The sequence below is a fragment of the Haliaeetus albicilla genome, chromosome 6 (assembly GCF_947461875.1).
Source record: "Haliaeetus albicilla chromosome 6, bHalAlb1.1, whole genome shotgun sequence".
In the NCBI taxonomy this organism is placed as follows: domain Eukaryota; kingdom Metazoa; phylum Chordata; class Aves; order Accipitriformes; family Accipitridae; genus Haliaeetus; species Haliaeetus albicilla.
This window is the reverse complement of record NC_091488.1, coordinates 7,997,728-8,013,588: the sequence shown is the minus strand read 5'-3', so window position 1 is coordinate 8,013,588 and position 15,861 is coordinate 7,997,728. Positions and strand designations below refer to the sequence as shown.

The 15,861-nt window shown below is 41.7% G+C and overlaps 1 protein-coding gene across 3 annotated transcripts in view; it reads right to left on the bottom strand.

Annotated features, from left to right (window-relative positions):
- The window catches only part of PRRG1 (proline rich and Gla domain 1), a 34,624-nt gene extending 19,133 nt beyond the window's left edge, over positions 1 to 15,491 (bottom strand). For 2 of the 3 annotated variants that reach the window (XM_069784916.1, XM_069784919.1), the window contains exon 1: positions 15,355 to 15,491. The gene's annotated coding sequence lies outside the window, so the exon portion shown is untranslated. Of the gene's footprint in view, positions 1 to 12,907; positions 12,930 to 15,354 lie in introns of those variants that run through there. The other variant, XM_069784917.1, reaches the window with a different exon arrangement.
- Between the last annotated feature and the right edge of the window lie 370 nt (positions 15,492 to 15,861).

Genomic DNA, 15,861 nt, shown 5'->3' with positions numbered 1-15,861 from the left:
AAGAAAACCCCCACAGATAGTATCTTACTAGTAATACTGATGTTTATTGTTTCAGGAATCCCTCTTCCAACTATCTTCTATATATTATCCCTTCCACACCCTCCAAGAGGTTATACATCACCTTACATTTGCTTGCAGAAAAAGCGACAACACAGGGGACAGCATGGATAGCACTATAGCCAAGCTCAATGTCAAATTCTGAGTTCAATGGCAAGCTGATGTACCTGACCAAGTGATCTTTTCTGACTGCTTACTTGGCTGTCAGTATAACGGTAAAAAACAAAACAAAACAAAAACAATCAACCATCCACTTCTAGTAGAAAATATAATGACTCAAAGGGAAATACAATGAGTTCTAAAGCACGTGAGACAGCAAAGGAGACATACCAACAAGGCCCATGCTATTTACCAGCAGTACTGTGCTCACCACCAAAGGGCTGTAGCATCTTACTGAGGAGAAACGTTTTGCATGAAAGTTTAAGGAACTAATATTGAAGTAACAAATCAAGCTGTATATTTCTTTTTACAACTAACCTAAATATGTTTTCCTCAATCCTGAAAGTGCCCAAACCTTGTATACACTGTGTATAAGCTCAAAGCATAGAATATTTTTATACACATTTCCAAAGCTGGTAATCATATTCTAGCAGTGCAGTGTACCCCTTAAATTCAGAAGCTAACTAATTTCAGCATTAAAAGTTGTTGGCTCAAGACAGTATTTCTGCAAGATTTTGTTGCATTTATTAAGATAACCACATTCGGTTGGCAGGTACACCTCTTCTGGGTACATTTCCTGACTACAAGTTTTATGGAAACTTGTGTGCAGCACATACCATTAAAGGACAGAGGATCTGATGGGGGGCACACAAGCCCAAACTGCGTTCAGTATTCTCACTCACTGACTGTCATATATTCTAGGGAGACAGCACATCAAGAACAAAGCAAGTCCTTAAGGGAAGGGATTAAAAAAAAAAAGGGAAAATAAGGATAATGTGAAGCAGCAGCAGCACTTGTGCTCACTCAGTTCCTCATTTGCTTTTTTAACAGGGATTTAAAACACTGCAAGGCCATCATGCTCCTCTCACAGCCAGGGAGGGATGTGCGTTTACAGTACCAGGTAGGGAAAAGGGAACTGGCTTTTTTCATTCTGCAATACAACTCTAACAGTGGATACAGCTGTTAATTTTAGTTTTGTTATCTGTACAATTAATGAGAGCACTGGGATGCAATTTACAGCCAGATGCCACATAAAGCTATATAATTTTTTGAAGTTATAAATATTGAGGTTCTTCTGGAGCTTTTTATGAAAGCAGGGACATTCAAAGGACACTGCTAACTAAAACATCAGTAGATGTTCAGTCTAAAAATAAATACCCCTTTTCTAGTCCCCAGCTCCAAACCAGGTGCAATGAAACTACTGAAACACTCCTGTGGGAGGTTTGTTCAGAAGAAAAATGAAAACATTAAATAATTACACAGGAAGACAGATGATAATTATCTGACTGCCATTTATTCAAAATGTGTTATGTGCCTACCTAAAAGTCCCAGTCCCACCACATGTGTCTTTTCCATCCTTGCAAGAAAAATGTTACAGAAGACTACAATTTTACTTATTATAAGCTGTTTCAAAAGAAGTTTTTCCCCAGGGAAAGTGCACAAAAGAATTTACATGGATTCAAATGCTAGAGAAACATACTGATTTTTCTCTGAACAGGAAGTCCATAATTTAAGGATATGGGAAAAGCCTGTATTTATTAAGTTTGGACTGCTTGAACCGCAAGGTTTTCCAGGGAATTCAGGTGGGAATAAAGCAGGATGGAACACTTTGGAAACTACTCTATCAAAGATACAAAAGCTTTGTGCCACCTGAGACTACAGGGGACAAGGATAAGAGTGAAAAAGAACTGAAAAAACCCCTTTCCTTTGTAGATACTATCCGATCACAGCATTATAAAATATTATCATTAATTGTGATTACATATGGACCCAAAACCACAGACCAGATCACCAAGAGAAACCTGTACTTAGCGGACTGCCATTACGTCTTAAAACCAGTAAAATATATCATTACTTGCAGAACTAGCACGCTGAGTACAACTCTCGAACACCGCCCTGTTAGTAGAGAGAAGGTGGTTCCTCATGACTGCAGCTGGACAGGACTTAAGTCTAAGCTTCTGCCTCAATTTCATTCCCCTTCTTTACTTAGTGGTTTTTTGTTGTTTTAAAGCTGTGACAATGTTCTGGCTCGTTATTCTCTGGTTACTTCCAGGCTCTCCCAGTTCAAAGGGGGAGTTGCTATAAGCTAAGATATCTCTTCCTTCCCCTCCCCTTCAAAACCAGACAAGAACAATCTCCTGATACACACATTTTGGCAAATAGAAGAACAACTAGGAGGACAAGTAACAACACTCTCGCTTCAGCGAGGCAGAATTTTGGTGGGTTTCATTGTTTTGAAGTGTGTGGGGACCATCTAGGGCAGTTCCTGGGAGGCATAATTGAACACTTACATAACTACCTGTGTTGAAACCAGAATTGCACAAATCCTCAAGAGACCAGGCCTTTCTGAGCAGCTTACACAGCAGCATTTCAGACACCTCAGTCTTCTGTAAGCTACTGTTAAAAGACATTGCTTTAGGTTAGACAATATCACTGTGCTTTGGGAATTGAAATTTGGAGTATTTAACTTGATAATCCATTTAAGTGTTGACATAACAATAACCAATTCTACTCCTCCTTTTTCAAGTAGGAATGGTGGACAATTAAACAAAGCTTTCACAGTAGGATCTATTTTTATCTTGATTTTGTTTGGACACAAAACTAATGATACTGTGTTACTTATCCATTCTACTTTCTGTTCCCTCCTCAACACCTTTTAACTAAATTGGACAGCGAGATTTCTTCTTCTGTGTACCATAAGTTTTCCACGAAAATCAATGACCAAGAAGAACAGACAAAACCCATTAATTTTCTCACTGAAGTAAAGATGGGGTTTACCAATTGCGGCAGTATCTCATAAAGCACAGCACCTTTGGCAGCTGTAAATCATTATCCATTTTCGCCGGCAGAAAGTAGGTAGTCAGAAAGTATACATCACGCTCAGGAGCAGCCACAGCCTGTGCAGACCTTTGCAAGCTGGTAAGTCAAAAAAAGTTGAAGAGATGAGAATAGGGAAAGAGCGCAGCCAGCACATAAGAGGTGTCAGAATATTGTGGTGATTTGGGTTAGCTACGGGGTCACAAGAAGAAGCATGTTATAGAATGGAGAAGAACTCAGATTAATAAAGTAGGAAAGGGCAAAAGGTAACAGAGACAAGAAAACAGCTTCATTATAGCTCTGGTGCTCCCTGACCTAATTACGGTTTAAGTGTCAGCTTCCAAATCAAACTTAAGGTGTCAGCTACTTTGATATTATCTATTCTAATTTAGGCTTGAATAGCTGGACTCTCTATCTGAAGCAAGCACAGTGGTCATGAATAATAACTTCTAAGTGCATTATGTTTATCTCTATCCATGACTATAGTCACGTTAGCCAGGAATGCAGAGCAATAGGAGTGAATCTGAAGAACAAAACAGTTGGTGCAGAGGACCCAACATTAACACACCACCACACTGAGAATTTTCCGTTGGGGTAGCTCTAATTTGCTTCCATGAGCTGAATGCTGTGCAGCAGTGGGACTGCAACAGGTATGCTCTTGGAGTGCATCTTCTGGTTTGCTTTCATCCAAAAGTAATTCAATCTGAGTGCTTTGAAATGATTCTGCAACACAAACCAATGCACAGTAAGTGTTGACAATCACGAGTTTTGCTTCCAAAGCATACTCCTAATCTGAACCAAAATGCTACTGCAGATACACCCAATGCGTACTGTATGATGACACTCAAAGTAGTAAGAACCTCTGAGGAAGGAAGCTCTAGATGAATGATTCCTCAGCAAAGAACCAAAGGTTGCTATGGGATGACAGTGAATGTCTGGCAAAACTTCCCGCAGAGCTACAAAATTATTTTGTCAGACAAGTTGACAAAAACAGAGGTAATGTGAGGTTCTCCCTCAAGCAAAAAACCAAACCAACCAACCAAAAAAACCCCCTAGAAACAACCTCACCACAGTGAAAGAGATTTCTGAAGCAGTCTATGTGCTTGTCTCTTCTCTTCAAGTGTTGCGTTCTTACTGTAGAAATGAAATACTGTTAATACACAGGATGCCACAGGGCCCAATTTAAGAGATAAAAAACTTGAAATACCAGAGTGTTTACTCAGAAACGCCAGAAAAAAGAGAGACATATATAGATAATCTGGGAACGAGGAGGCAATCTAGTCACCCCTCATCTCCCCCAAAAAACTCCACAAACAAAAAAGCACATTTTCTCCCCGCATACCCAAAGAGTGGAAACTTGCAACTACAGACTACAAAATTAACATCCAGTTTATGATCACCGTTATCAATATTTTCAATTACTTCCCCTCCAAAATGTTACCAGCTTCTAAAATAATTAAGTAATACACAAAGTCAATACACAATAAGCCAGGGAAACTACATTATGATCCTTCTGCCTTGCATTTACAGGTGGCTGAAGTTTTAAATAATGTATTGATAAATTCTTATGTTATACTAGTAAAGTGACAGCTGCTTACTGAATAGCTATCATGTATTTTTTTTTAAAATTTATAGTAAGATAAAACAATCAATGGACTTGCTAGCTCATTTCAAGAAAGAAACCACATGAACTGTATCAGAATTGCTGCAGACTGTTTTCTTTATAGCATATTTTCACTCACAGCCTCCCTAAAGTAGAATAAGCTTTTAATGTGGACTCATTTGATTTTCCTCCCCTATTTTGTCCTTGTTTTCATACAAATGAAACATTTGCCTGTGCTTTGTAAATTCCAAGCAAGCCAGCTTTCATTTTGCAGTTCAGTCCATCTCCTGATGCTTTACAGACAACAAACTGAGGAACATGACTCAGAAGCTCTCAACTCCAGTTGGAAATTGGATTGTATATGGATTAAAAATTACATGCTGCTTTTATTTAAAAGAAAAAAAGAAGAAAAAGAAAAAAGAAAAAAATCCTTTGTGTTTAAGTAATCACTATATAACCACTCAGTTCAGAGAAGGCAGACATTCAGCTGATGTAATCATAACACACAGAGCCTCCCTGGATAAGTTGGTCTCTTGGCTATACACCTGTGACCAGAGAAGAGAAGATAAAACACATTACAGCTAACCATTATTTCTCACACTATGAGAAACAGTAGGGCACCCACTGACCTAAGCTGACATAGATGTAAATAAAGGACCTGAATTTTCATGTAGTGCCTAAATTCTGGAACTTGCTGCTGCAACATACTGTTCAGGACAAAAAGAGAAATAGCTTTAAAAAACAGAAAGGAAATCACCAAATGAGGGAGACCTTTGGTGATTACTATAACAAAATTCTCCAGATGTATCCTCTATCCTGTGAAACTTCCGATATACTGGGGAAGGTTCGCTCTGTCCATTCTCTGCTCCAAGACTCTTTCAACAGCATCTCCTGCCAGCTGCTGGCACAACACACACCACCAGGCTGACTTTTTGGCTGATCCAGTATAGCAGCTCTTACCTATGTTCTCCAGTGTGCTAAAATGGCTAACCATTTAGCTTCCAACAACCTTCACGTTATTAATACCTAGTTTAGCATCTTCTACAGTTTGTGGCCAGACATATTTTCCCAAACATTTCAACCATTTACTAAAGTTCAGGAGCCAGCTGGCCTTCAGATTTTAGTATTATACAGTTTTTCAAAAAAAGTATGTATTATTACATACACACAAGGGAGACCATATATGCCTTTTATTGGTAACAATAACTACCTGGCTATGAAAGGAGGGAAGCAGTCCAGTGCCCAGGATGGAATGAGTAACTATATCCAGTTCCTCTCAAAAGTGGTTTAAAACTGGTTTAGGACCAGGAGAGTAAATACCAGCACATAATAGAAATTGAGTTGACAGATGGCAAGTGGTCTCTTTAATGGATCCTACTCACTATCTACAATCTCCCTTTTTCATTCAGCTCTGGGTCTCCCATCTGCCCCCAAATCAACACATCAGAACATTCAGGAGAAGCAGAAAGATTGTAACAGTGCTGTCTGCCTTTTAAAAGCATCTATGGGTCAGGTAGGAGAGGAAAAAAAAAAGAAAAGAAAAAAAAGAAAAAAAAAAGAGTACTACCTTTACTTCAGATTATACCTCTCCGGGCATGAGACAGAAGGGCCAAGCAACTTGGGCACAGTCCATTCACAAGAATATCATTTCATTGCAGGTACAGTGTTTGTCCACTCAGAAAAAGTCACACGATCAAAGCTAAAAATGTACCATTCTTCCTGCTTTGAAACTCGTTATAGATACTTTCTTTCCCAACACATCTTAAAAAGCAAAACCATGACCCAAATGTCACAAATAATACCTTTATGGATTTTCCAATAACACAAACTGGCTGTACAAAATTCAGCCTCCAGCTGTATCAGTCTGTATCCAATATTCAAGTCTCCTCTTTTCACAGGGGGGGGAAAAAAAAAAAAGAGAGAGAGAAAGAGAGACCTGACAATTCTGTACATTTGAAAAAGATTATTCTCAACTCAGTGAACTTTTTCTTGAAATTGTTACAATACTGTGAAGGGTAAGGAGCAATCGCCATTTTTAAAAATCAGTTTCCCTCTAAACTACCACTATTTTTCAAGCAGCTATTAAAAAAACCCAGAATGATCCTAGATTTCAGAATGTGTGTTTCTTTAGCCAAAAGAAACCTGGATAATTTCACCTTGGCATCTTTGGTTTTGCATGCAATAATTTTATAATGAACATAAGCCTACTACTTTGTAAAGTTCATTTTGCTTTTCTGTGATGAGGCAAAGGTGAAGCAAATAATTCTGTTCTGTACAGAAACTGCATTTAGCACTTGTTTGGTAGGCCAATGTCTTACACCTCATTGAATTTAGAAAAATTAGCCAGAAAACAATAAAAAGTAATTTCTTTGTGAAGTGCTAAACTAAGCTAGAGAAATGTGCAAACAAAGCCTTCTCTTCCAAATATTTACGCACTGTCAGCATGTTTTAATACAAGTTTCCACCCTGCCTGTCTTCCCCTGAAGCAAGGCACATATGACAGCATTTCAGAGCATGTTTTAATGGGATTTTCCAGTCAACCAAAAATCAAATTGCATAGAAGTGATGGAAAAGTCATAAATACATATTTCATCTTACTGAATTATATGGTAACTAGGGAAAAGATAATGAAGCACAACTCCTTTACATATTTTTATGAAGTTTTCTGTCACACTGGGAAACTGCATAAAGTGCACAGAAAGGTGTACACCACCAGAATCCACAGAACAGCTGCAGTCATACTCCTCAGTAAAACAGAAGGGTAAACAGCCCTACAAACCAGGGCCAGGGTGGGGGGGGGAAGAATTTTTTAAATACTGCTATTTCCCACTCTCACAACACCCACAGCCATTTCCCCTCACATCAGCTTTACCTGAATTTCCAAATACGTTAAGATGCATACATTATGACTGTCTTTTTTACTGCATTACACTTAATTTTTTCTAATTTTTTTTTGAACAAACCTACACACAAAAGTATTCCAGCTGATTAACATGTTTGGAGTATAATAAAACATGATGTTTTGGCTTCAGCCTTGAAGAGGAGTCAAGAAATTTCTCCTCCCTTCCTACCTACCACTGCTACCCACCCTTTACTGGGGACCAGTGCCCCCGATGTGGGCTGATGTGGTTCTGTGCTCTGCACTACAGCTTCACACCTCTCCCACTGACCTCCCTCTCCTCCTCTCCCCATTTGCTCTCGAAAATGGCCGCAGAAAGGAAGTATGAACTTCCTAGACTATATCTGCCACCAAAGCCAACCTATCGGGCAACTAGTTTTGCATCTCTCCTTAGTTACCTTGTGCTCTCAATAACAGATTACATTTGATTTAATAAGACTGAAATCAAGTATCAATTTTTATTTGAAATGGGTACAATTCTGTAAGAATTACTAGAAATGCAAAAATTTAAAACTTCAACAGTATTTCTTTTCAAAGGGTATTAACACAGTTTTCCTATTTTGAGATTGTTTTCCTTCAGTAAAAGAGCTTTGTGTCTACATAGGGTTTCCTCATGTCCTCTAGTCCAACAATTTTACTCACTGGTCCTTTCCAACCAACTAGTACAGAACAGTAGAAAACCTTATATTCATGGAAATTTTCCTAAAGAAAGCACACTTGTATAGAGAATGGAGGCATTCTGAACATCGTAACTCGAGAAAAGTCTGGAAGACAAATTAGTATCTAATTAAAATTTGTCATTTATGAAGAACTAAGTACCACAGTAAAGCTTTAAGTCACAGCTTATAACTGATCAACCACACAGCATAAATCCATAGGAAACGAAGCTGCATGAGTTCCAGCAGTCACAAAACTACTAAGTATCAGGGCATACTTATGAACAGTTTTCCACACTTTCAAGCACTGTGAAAACACTAAAGCAGCTCCCAAAACTAAAACAATAATTCTACTGATGGTCTCCTACGCCTTATGAAGTGATTCAGTACAATACCCATTCTGGCTGTGAGTAGGAAGCACAAAAAATTATATAACAAAACAATTCAGAAAGATTTCAGGTTTAGAAATCAGTTTTAAAAGATTTACGGCACGAAAAATTTTACTTGTATTGAAGCTCCTAACACTGACATGCCAAATTAACGTGTCAAATTTGTGTGCAGTTAACTGTATTTGCAGATACACTTTATCTTAATTGTGTCAAAAGCAGACACAGAATTAAAATAAAGTTAATGCCTGAAAACTTCATTCACAACTGAAGAACCTCCACAGGATCTAACATGTCTAACATTTGTTCTTGGTAGATTTAAAGGGTGCCCCTCCCCACCCCCAAGAAGCTGTATACCTACACCAGCACCTAGAGACTGTGAAAGAGGAGAGGAGTTTTCCAATGGAAACAAATACATCACTGATATTTTTTAAATCTGGTAATTCTGCTGTATTCATTTACATATGTAATACACTGCAGAAGTCATTGGAGAACCTTCCCAGGCATGCTGCCCACCAGCAGGTCCATCTCTACCTCTTGTATTTCTGGTGTAGATCACTGCACTCACACAAAAAATTCATAGAACCATGGAGCAGCCCAGGTTGGAAGGAACCTCAAAAGATCATCTGGTCCAATCTTCTGGGGGAAAGGCAGCCCAGATGAGGTTATCTAGCACCCTGTCCAGTTGCATCTTGGCAACCTCCAGTGACGGGGACTTTACCATGTCCCTGGGGAGGTTGTTCCAGTGAACGATTATCTCACTGTAAAAAATTTCTTTCTCATATTGAGATGAAAACTTTGATCAAACCTTTGCCAAGATGAGGTCCTAAAGAATGACCATAGTAAAAGTGCTTTGATACTTCTGTTTTTCTGAGACAGCTGAAGATCTGATGAGCTTGTAGTTGGGCACTTCTTTACAGTTCATCGTAAAGTGGCCTTTCCATAAAAGATGAGTTTGTTCACCTTCTCACTTTCTGAGTTTGACCCCAAGATGTGTTCACCAGGTTCTTGGCCCTCTTGAGGGACTTCCTTGTATCTTCCCCCTTGAGCAATTTGCTGCTGTTCTTCAGAGATGTCAGCAAAGAAAGATACTGATACACTGCTCCTTCACTGATAGATTCAGAGTCAGCACTTAAATCAATCCCAGCTAAAGCTGCTGTCTGAGTAGGTAGTTGTCCCCCCCAGCCACATAGTCCCACTCCCTCCCTTGAGTCAATACAAAGTCCGGCTGGTAGCCCCCAAGGCCAGCCAGAGGTAGCGCAGTGGAAAGCCTTTTGTGTGCGTGTGTGTCAGCATGCTTGTTTTAGTTTGGTTTCATTTTAAAACAAATCAGCTCCTTGGTTTAGTTGACTGCACAGCATTAAGAGTGCTAGTGCCAGCACAAGGGAAGCAGTCAAAATGCAAAACCTAGCAAGTATGGAGGGGAAAAGCAAGAACTCTTGTTTACAGGCAGCAAGACAAGCTTGGATCAGTTAAGCTGCTTACAAAGCCACACACTCAGTTCTCCAGACTAAGTCATGCCTTTATCTTGCTGCTGCCCACAGCTCTGATAACCAACAGTAGCAAACAGAAAACAGTACAGTGAGTCCGTTTCATTTGTGCTACTCAGAACTGCTCAGCAGTACTGCAATAAAATGTCACAGACTGTGCCCATTTCAGCTGCCACAGGGGAAATCTATAGAAAGACAGGCAAGAGAGTTAGCCAATAATTCTGCTGTTGAGACCTCATTCAACCCTTCCCCATAGCCACGCGAATGAAGACTAGGGACAGAAAGATGAACAGAAAGTTGCTTCTCTTCCCAGCTTTATTTAGCAAATAGTTTGAAGAGTAATATTCTGCAAATAAAAGCTGAAGAATACATACAAGGTCAGTAAACAGCACACTGATAAACCTGGAGGCGCAGTCAGGTGCAAAAGTTCACATGCATGTCTGATGAAGCCACTATTTCTGAATTTTCCTGGTAGCATTCCCATAAACTGCCTTATACCAGCAAGCTAACAAATTCACACTTTTTGAGCCAAAAAGGAATCATTCTTCAATGCCGAGTAGTAAACATTTAGCAATAGAGCTAATTATAATAAATATTACACAGTTTAGACAGTTATATTAAACAGTTAATGTAGCAATAGGGATTTAATGAGGAATTGCTGTAAAGTGAATCTTGAAACCGGTCCATGGCATTCAGTCTTATACTACAGGAAAACAAAGAGCTCAGCAAAACAGGAACATCCAGAATTACAATAGGGTGTAACGTCTTGGTGTAAACAAACAAACAAACAAACAAAAAAATCACACCTACCCTAGAGTTCTGGCAAACATAGAAGTTCTGCAGTTTCAGGCAACAAAACTAATACTTCACCAGGATTAAGATGTTTTATCTATGATATACTATTCCAATACTACCTTTACACGGTCTCTGGATTTTAGTATCACTTAGTCTGACCACTGTTGGAGCAATCATATCCTAATATCCACACAGACTGACCCCTACATTGAAAAACTTAAAGTATGTTGACTGGGTGAGCTTAAAATGTGAGATGCCAACTTTCAAAAGTCATTTCAGAAGTGACGTGAGAAGGTTGATTCAAATGCTTTAAAAGAAACACTCCACTGAGCAGGTACACAGCACAATGTAATGTATAAAATGCAAATGATACCAAACTTTCAAGATGAAATTGCAGGATAATCTGTCACTCCCACATATAAAGACATATACTCTCTCTCAAAAAAAAAAAAAAAATTACACAAAGCAGCATTCTTAGTTTGAAAACAGGCAACACTTCTTGAACTACTATATTGTCCAGGGGTCTTAGGCCTGGATGCTAATGCCAGTATGTTGGGCTGTGCAAACACGGTTCTTGTCTGATTTTACAGTGTATTTCTGAACAGATCCGTAACTTTTATCCAGAGTTAAAAGACATTTCACATAATGATTATCTATCATTAAAAATAAGCAATAGCCAGTGATACACAGAAAGCAGCTTTCAACAAATGTTTCCTTAGCAAGCCAAAACACATGGTATGATTTTTGGTGGTTAGTATGTAATTTAACTTCCAGTATGAAGACAGGCTTCGCTTTTGAAATGTAGCTATTTTAATAACACTATTCAGCAACCTTGATTAAAACACAGATCACTTGATAATCAGTACCATCAAAACTGTTGGCAACAAGAAAATGGACTAAGTGTATTTCAGACCTCACAAATGTATCTCAAACTTTACTTAACAAGAATCAGCAAACAAAACAAAGGTAAATAAGGAAAGGGCTGGGTATTGTCAGATTAGATTTTAAAAGGTCAAATAGTTACCAACATCTGAACTCAAACAAAAATAGCTGGCAGGAGAACAGATATTAGACATTAGGTCATTTAATTCACTCCCTTGCCAGTTCTGTATTGTTCTCTACTGCACATTGCAAGTGCTTTTGTTTATAATGTGGAAGAGGAGAGGAAGCAAGGGATGGGGGAAAGAAAGTAGATTGTCTGTGGAGGCTGAAAAAAAAAATAAAGAAACATGAGCCAGAGAAAGACAGCATCCTGGAAACACATCTGACAGCAATTCATGAAAGAGCAAGATGAAAAGCAGCAGAAAAGTTCAGAACCCAGCTGAGAAACTGAAAGCAAAAGCTCTTAATGGGACGGTGTAAGCAAATAAAATTCTTGCCTATAGGAACCTGGAGTCATTTGTTGAGCAAATGGGAAGAAATGAAGCATATAAGATTTATGGGATTAATGGAAGACGGAAGTGGCAAGGCAAAATGGCTTAGGTTTTTCTCAGCACTCATACTGGAGGTCAGCAGTACCAACCGCATCTCTTGTTCCCCTGTCCATCCAGCTGTTTATAAGAGCCAGGTAAGAGTCAAAAGTAAGTCAGATATATATTTTTTTTCAACCTGATTAATTCTGTGATCCACCTCACCAGATGGATATGGAAATGGTTATGCTATCACAGGTGAGGGAGGTCACAGTAGGCAGGACACAATGATGGAAAAGAGGATCACAGGAAAAGGGAGCTGTTTAAAATGACACAGCAAACAAAAATGGTTCACAATACTGTGGTCTAAAATAAGTTCGCACTGTCCTGAAGTATACTTTATCCCTGCTTTTGTCACAGAATTCATTCATGACTCTACATAAATTACTTAAAAACGCTGTTTCAATGTGCACACTAACTACATCCATTTTATTTTAGGGGTGCCTCTCCCAAAATCTGAGTGCATGGCTTGCAAAAGCAGCATAGGCTTACCAGATATTCAATTTATTTGCACCTGTGTACTTGATATAAACCAGGACACTGAACTCAATACCCTGAAAAAAAATCAGACCCTACCTGGACCAGATTTGGTCTCCATAGTTTTATCTTTCGTTCTTCATGTGGAATGGGTGGATGACTATTTCCTTGTCTCAGAAGAGTTTTGTCAATTAAGGGGGGGATTTGTCAAGTACTAAGATATTAAGGTGATAAGCACAGTAGAAGTCATAAGGAAATTTAAAATTCCATAGTCAAAGCAGAATTTGAACACAGATTTGAGTCATGCTCAGGAAATAAGTCTTGATGTCACACAACCAAAATAATGAGGTTAAGACCAAAATCCTTCATCTCTTTAATACCTTGAGTATAATAGGATTTTTTACGCAACAAACAATATGTTATTGCTCAATAGAAAACTGTAGTTCAATCTAGATGTATGAAGAGGCTGAATTAAAGCTAACTCAAAAACTTCAGTTCTCCTTTTCTTCATTTGTGAGTGCTTCTGGAAATGACAACATTAGTATAGTTACTCTAACTGTGTGTAACTATCCACTTCTAACAAAAGAAAACTGATGCCACCACGTTATAATCTCAACACCTATATGTGTTATAACCAGATGCAATGCTTTGCCGTTTGAGCTAATACATTAGCTGGATGCAAATTTCTGGATGAACTTGCGTGAGAAAGGGATAATCCATGTTTTGCCTGGGGATGGCTGAACAGATGAGTAAAAAGCCTCACTCCTCTGTTTCCACGCAGTACTCTCACACGGAAATTCCCCATCCCCTCTTCTCTGGCTTCTACTCTCCCGCCCCTGGTCCAGCAAGAACTACTCTTGCAAACTCACCCTTACTGGATGTCTACGCAGACTGCTAGTCACCTCTCGCACTTGTAAACCTCCCCCACAACCACTTTATCGATGGCACTCCCTCTGTTCAACACAAGACCCAGAATGCACAACATTGCAGTTGCATAATCCCTTTACACAGGTATGTGCGTGCCTATGTGTATACATACACATATGTACATAAAAACCCCAGTGCTTTTACATACTTACTTATTCATTTATACACAAAAAAATAAACTCTTTCCCTCCCCGTCACACATCTTTCCTTGAGCTAGCATGAGCATACCTACAGCAGTGCAGAGAAACAGATATGAGTACTAACTAGGTTAATGGGAAAAAATGTTTAAAAGGTTAGTGTGAATCTGTGGGTAACACTCCATGCCACTTTGCCCCACTGCTGTATAAACAATGGTGCCAGCATGAGGAGAAGATGGCACAGAAGGTGGCAACGAGCAGCACAACTAGTTTGGTTTTTTTCCAGTGACAGCACCAGCCTATAGTAATAATAAATTTAAAGTGTTGATTTCAATCTAGAACACCAACATCTGCATAACTGTCCCTCTTCTCTCCCCAGACTTATCTATGACAACTGGGTTATGAAAACTTGAGATTCTTTCAAGTGTCTTCACTTAGTTACAGTCTTCTTCCCTTTACTCACTGGCTCCACTCCTCTCCGTTTTGCTCCCAACGAGCCTAGCCACTGCTCGCTCTTTCACCCCTCAACCAATGCAAGATTCAATCCCAGTTTCAACTGTGATGACACTGAGGCTCCCTGTGCTCCTCCTGTTTCCCGTGGGTATGAATAAATGGTTCCCTTGCCAGTGTTAGGCCTAGGAGAGGTCCATCAGACCCCTGCAGAAGCAGGCTCACAGGCGCAATACACCTACCCACACTCAGCATCTTAAGGCTTCAGCTCCAGTGACCGCCCTGGCTACTGCAGATCTAATACAGATGGAGTCTCTGGGTGACCCTTCTAAAGTGAAAAAAAGTTTTACCAGGAACATGAAAGCTTCAGAAGGCTGCGGTTTTATTTTGTGGTTTTGTTCTGGTGGCGGTGGTTTCCAAAACTTCAGTGAAAAAATTATTAGCTGCCTATTTTAGAGACAGCCATCAACCTCCTTCAAAAACAGAAAGTCGGCTGGATTTTTCCTTTGTTAAGCACAGCCAAAACGTTTTCTTTCCCGGCTCAACTGGAAATGGCACAAACCCCTCGAGGGAACTTTTCCGGGCGGCTCCCCCAGCAGCCGCCGGAGCCCGGCGAGGGGAGGAGGGCGGCCGGCTACGCTTCAACCCCTTCTCCCCCCTCCGAGGGCCTCCCCGCCGGGAGCACCCCCACGCGAGACCCCCGCCCCACGCACACCCGCCGGGCAGCGCCGCGGCCCCGCTCCGGGCAGCCCCTTCCCCTTCCCGGGCACTCCACGCGGGTCCCTGCCCGCCCTGGGGTGGGGGCAGCGCTGGTGCCTATGGCTACCCCCGTAGCTAGGCGAGGGGAGCACCGCTGGCCGGCCCCCGCTTCTCCCCCTGCGGCGCGGCTGCCCGCTCCCGGGACACCCCGGCCCGGCCAAGCTCTCCGCCACCGGCCGCGCTGCGCCCCACAGCCCGGACCAGCCCACGGGACGGGACGGAGCCCCCGCGGCAGCGAGGCGCCGACTTCCTTCGCTGCTTCTCCGTACTCACCGCTGCCGCCCGAGGTCGAGGATCCGCCGGGAGACCGGTGCGCGGGCGGCGGAGGTGGCCGAGTGCTGCCGGCCCCGCGCTGCCGCCGCCACCGCCGCCCCTCAACTCTCCGGTACGTGCCCGGCGGAGCAGGCGACGCCGCCGCGCATGCGCCGCGGGCGGTTCCCCGGAGCGGCCGCCAGGGGCCGCGAGCGGAGGGCGGCCGCGAGGCGGGGCGAGCCTGAGGGGGCGCGAGCCTGAGGGGCCGCTCGTTTGAGGGGCCGCCAGCCTGAGGGGCCACCCGTCCCGCAGCTGCGGCTGCCCGTTCCCCCGCTGCCCCTCTCCTGCGCCCTGCCTGCGGCCCAGACCCTCTTCCGAGCGGGGCTGGGGGGGTCAGCCACCCCGGAGGGCGGGCTCCGGCTCCCTCCCCTGAGCAGGGTGATCCCTTCCGCTGCCCGCCTTGGGGGCTTTCCCTCGCCCGGGGCGCAACAGACCCCGTTAACGGGTGGGAAACGCGGGCGCGGCGGC